This window comes from Sinocyclocheilus anshuiensis, unplaced genomic scaffold (genome assembly GCF_001515605.1).
Source record: "Sinocyclocheilus anshuiensis isolate Anshui unplaced genomic scaffold, SAMN03320099.WGS_v1.1 scaffold1049, whole genome shotgun sequence".
Lineage (NCBI taxonomy): Eukaryota > Metazoa > Chordata > Actinopteri > Cypriniformes > Cyprinidae > Sinocyclocheilus > Sinocyclocheilus anshuiensis.
The window spans coordinates 1,106,241-1,111,630 of NW_015557197.1; the positions used below are offsets into that span (position 1 = coordinate 1,106,241).

Sequence of the window (5,390 nt, forward strand, 5' to 3'; positions counted from 1 at the left end):
GCTCACCCTGTGGTCTGTGTGGGTCCTAATGCCCCAGTATAGTGATATATAAAATCCTCTAAGCTCACAGACACGAAAAAAATTGAGTTCAAGAGGTGATTTCATTGATTTCAGATATAAAAACTAACATTTCTAAAATGTAGCTTAGTCTGGTAGCCATTAGAAAGAGGGATTCTTCCACAGAGGACGGATGCCCTTGGTGAACAGTATAAAAGTCAGATCCACTCTCTCAAATGCAGCAAAGAGCACAGGAAAGGTCTGATGCCTTTCGGCTACAGCACTTGAACAGTTTCACTCTGTCACATTGCACAGCTAATCTGGTGCCAATTCCCTGAACTCTATCACGCCCTGCCACTGCGCTCTCTCCAAGGCCCTCCAGACAGCCGTCCATCAACCTCTTGGCATTCTGGGACAACACAAGGTAGACACGCTAGCTCCTTTCGAGGTGGCGGTACTCAGAATTGCCAATAAAGACAGTGCTGTGGCCATTTGTAATGCAGCGGGGAGTTCAGCAGTGTGTTATATAAGAATCACCTGTCGGTATTAAGCACAGGTAGGTGATATCGGGTTTGCTTCAAGCTATTCTAGATCCAGAATACTCACTACATAAAAACAGCGCAAATACATAAAATTGAACATACTAATGTCTTTACATTAGATTAAGAAACAAAATATTAAACAAACTGATATTTATTTGAAAGAAAAAAACTAGAAGCACACTTTTTAGGCAACATTTCTTAAAAAGGTATTTTTAGGTTTTTAAATGATAAAACAACAGATGTACTGTTCAAAATAAAGACAAAGCTTATTTTGACATTTAAGCTACAATTAATGTATGAATGTAATTGGATTGGATTAGGCGACTGAATATCAAACCAAGTTTTTTGAGACACACACACACACAGTATATATTGTATGAAAGTCATTGCATTAAACTGGGCAACAAAACTATTATAGCATAATAATATTTATTTGAAAGAAAAATTGCACAAGCACACTTTTTAAGCAAAATATTTATAAAAGAAGGTTGGATTAAAGTTTTAATTTTTTTGAAGTTGTAAATATAACATATTATTGGTGTACATTTTACAATAAAATACTATTTCAGATTTTCAACTTCAAAATGTCGTTTAATTCAGTGTTACTTGCGGTCTCTTTTTGAAATTTATTTAGTGAAAATTCTTACAACACTTTTTTCTTTGTGCATTGTTCAAAATAACAATAACAATAATAATAATAATAATAATATAATTTGGTCACTTAAGCAACACTTAAAAATGTTATCGCATAGACATACTGTAGATTAGATTTAGTAACAAAATATCAAGCCAAGTGATATTTATTTGAAAGAAAGACAAACACACTTAAGAATATATATATTTTTTTTTTTCAAATGATTTTTTAGGTTTTAAATGATAAAAAAAACCCATATTGTTCAAAATGAAAACCAAACACAAGCTATTTGGACACTTCAACACCTGTGTGAATTTGAGGTGGAATAACTTCATACATCCACTTAAAATCACTGTGGCTCCAGTTAAAAGTACATGCTATTAAATAGCAATTTAGAAAGTTAATTCTGAGAAAATCTCAAGCAGCATTTGTTTACAGATGGCACTTAATGAAATGACATTCAGACATGTTAAGTGTCACTTGAGTGTCCGAATACCTTTTGAGGGTCACTGTATACACACACTCTGTCACAACCCAAAGGGGCACCTCTGTGCGTGTGTTCTGGTGACAGCTGCTGGATCCGGGGAGCGAGTGTGCTAAGCTGAACGATGAGGTGAGACATGGATGTATTGCACCTAACGAGAAAACTTTCCAGCATTGGCCAGAGGGCATGGCACTGGCAAACGGACAATGTGTATGCATGCACATGGCAACCAGGCATTTACACATCATAAACACTCTGTAAACGCAGTACGGTGGACAAGGTCACCAGAGAGGACTAACCTCCTCCATTAACCTCCTCCTCTTCCAAAAAGGACAGTACGTCTACCGAGCCGAACGGCACACACGATGTCCCGTTGCATTGGGATTATGGTAGTGAGAAGAACTAACACGCTAACTAATGCACATTCAGAAAGATCTGAGGAACTATGAGATGAAGGAGTTGCTTAAAATAATTGGTTTATGCTTGATTAGTCCTGGTTTAGACGCACAGCTGTAGTGTTCACCAGCAAAACCTCTTCAAAAAGTCTTTTTGATGAAGCTGAATCATGGACATCATTTTATAACAACAACCCTCAAACTTTGGCATCTAGTGTGCATTTTAAAGACTTTTTAGACACTGGCGTGGTTTTGGTCAAGTGGCGGTCATCCAAACTTCGCCAAAAACAGTTTGGCATTGGCTGGAGGCTCCGTTGAAATCAGATGCCATCATAATGCCCTCTCCATTCCTCATGTCCTCTTCAAGCTCTTAGAGCTTCCCTGACTAGTGAACAGAGCTCCTTATAAGGAAGAGAACTCGGGATGTTTTTATCTCAAAATAGAACTCAAACAATGAGGAAAAAAAGCTCAAATATGCAAGAAAGTTCACAGAGCCCCCTGAGGATGCTCTTAAACCACAGTTCGAAGATGATTATAGTCTATTAGGACATAAGTATCACCTTCTCAACGGAACCGGTCATTTAGCACATGCTGTCCTGGCCGCAACATCAAGAGAATATTTGTATTAATCCACCAGTGAGACTGAGAGCTGCCGGATACAGTTAGAGAGTAAATTCAACCAGGGCTGAACGGTTCAGTAATGGGGAAATTATTTATTAATTTATTTAGTCATTTATTAGAAATGCATGCAAAAGCAAGGAAAACAATATATTAAGCACAAGTACTGTTTGCAAATATTTCTGTTTTGCTTGTTTAGATTCTCACAAGCCTACTTGGCACATGCAGCAGGGAAAAGCTTAGCAAAATGTGTCACCTTAATATAAATGCACAATTTTTATCATGAGACAATAAATTTAGGCAAGGCCCATAATATACCTGTAAGTAAGAGATGCACATTAAAAAAAAAAAAGAGATAAAAAACGAATGAAAGAATATTTAAAAAAACGATTAAAAGATGATTTTTAAAGTTAAAAGCATTTTCTCAGGAGAAAGTTAATTTTATATATTTTTATCCATGCAAACTTAATGTCCATTCAAATGTAAGTAGGATTATAGTAAATAAAATTAATCAATACATTAAATAAGTTTATTTAATTTTTTTTATTTAAGTTTAGACCTTCATTTGCCCTCAGTGTAAAATCTGACAAACAAAAACAAATATAATAAAAATAAATACAGCAATAATATCAATACTCTATCAACTAATAAATATATACATTTTATATATATATATCTGTATACTGTATATAAATTTAATATATTACTTTAAACCTGGATAAATTTATTTTAATTTTGCTTCCAATTTAATATTTAATAAAGATTTAATATTTAATAAATAAATAATCGTATAAATACTGTCCATTAAAACCTCATTTTGGTATGCTGCACTTATGTAAGGATAAAAGCTTGTAAATCTACTTCCAAATAAAAAATGCGAGAAAGAAAGCGAGAGCTCAGACCCCTCCTACGCATCTCTTTTCTTTTCTCTCTCCTCCTCTACTCCACCCCTCCACTTTTTCTGCCATAAACTTTCGAACTCCACATTGCTGCCACAGACCTTCCTTTCCTCTAAAACCAGAGCAACAGGATTGAATCCCAATACTCTCCATCTACAGATTTAGGTAGGTAACATTTTCTTGTTTATCAGTTTCAAGATGGCCCACAATGTTTGTCTAGTCGTCAAAGATTAGTTTATCTAGATTTTATCCTTGACAGTTACCACATTTGACTATTGTGTCTAGTGCTGTTTGATGAGCATCTCTTCATAAACATAGCATTCTTAGGATGCCGTGTCAAGTTAAAAACAATTTGACTTTTAAAAATGCACCTGTGGAAAAAAAGAATGGAGTCAGTTGAATCCAAAACCAGCCTAAATTCAAAGGTCTTTATTCAAATTAATTAGTTGATGAGGCTATTTACCATTGAACGCTCCGTGCATATGCATTTCCACAAGCAACAATGCAGTTAATATATTTTTGTGATAAATAATCAGATGGTTATGCAACAGTTACCCTTTGTATTTTATATTCATAACTTTACACAGCAGTGGACGACGTGTCTGAATGCACAGAGTCAGAGATTAATCAGAGTTTTGATGTTTGGGTCTGCGCCGCTCTGTGTGCTCACGATAAACAGCGAGCCAGACTCATTCTTCTCCCGACACAAATCGGGGAGACGTGACCTAGACTGACTCCGACCTATACACAACACCCCACATTTACACTCCGCTGGGAGCTCTGACAGCCCTTCATTTCAGCACAAATGTGCTCGCTGCATTCACTGCGGCCCTGCAGAGGAGGAAAGGTTAACTGCATACAGAAGACCGTTAAACCAGGAACCACACCACAGCTTGCACACATCCAATTGTGTTGGCTTTCGCATAAGACTGAGGCAAATATCGAAGCAATAAAGATGCACGAAAGAAATGATGATGCTTGCACAAAAATTATATACGTAAAATGTATTTGTACCAACATTTGTAGCAACTGCCTTATTATTCTGCAAACACATGTTCACCTTCATAATAATATATGATTGCATAATTTATTATCATGAATTTATTAATCAGTGTAGCATTAATTTATTATTTTATTTTACTATTAAATTAACTAATAATCCGTAACATTTATTTTATAATTTCATGTAAAGTACGTGAAATATGTGACCCTGGATCACAAAACCAGTCTTAAGTGTCAATTTTTCGATATTGAGATTTATACATCATCTGAAAGCTGAATAAATAAGCTTGGATAGTTAGGATAGGACAATATTTGGCCGAGATATTGAGAAAATCTCCTTTAAAGTTGTCCAAATGAAGTCCTTAGCAATGCATATTACTAATCAAAACTGAAGTTTTGATATATTTACGGTAGGAAATTAACAAAATATCTTCATGAAACATGATCTTTACATAATATCCTAATGATTGTTGGCATTAAAGAAAAATCTATCATTTTGACCCATACAATGTATTTTTGGCTATTGCTACAAATATACTTCAGTGACTTAAGACTGGTTTTGTGCTCCAGGGTCACATATATAATATCACCAAACATTATATATACTTTTTTATAATTTATTTTATAGATGTATATTATTTTCATAAAAAAATGATATTTTATCAGAAAAGATTCTCAATTTTATATAATTTACATTACATATATAATGCTCATGCTATCTTTTATTGCATAAAATAATATATATACATACATGTATATATATATATATATATATATATATATACACCTTGCTACGTGTACTGCATTAGGCTAACCGAG

General features: G+C 34.5%; 2 protein-coding genes across 2 annotated transcripts in view; one reads left to right on the forward strand and one right to left on the reverse strand.

Annotated features, from left to right (window-relative positions):
- LOC107678822 (centrosomal protein of 85 kDa-like) overlaps positions 1–5,390 on the reverse strand; it is a 72,446-nt gene that overhangs the window by 23,409 nt on the left and 43,647 nt on the right.
- The window catches only part of LOC107678843 (cardiac phospholamban-like), a 10,551-nt gene continuing 8,744 nt past the window's right edge, over positions 3,584–5,390 (forward strand). The window contains exon 1 of the mRNA XM_016474262.1: positions 3,584–3,734. The gene's annotated coding sequence lies outside the window, so the exon portion shown is untranslated. The remainder of the gene's footprint in view (positions 3,735–5,390) is intronic.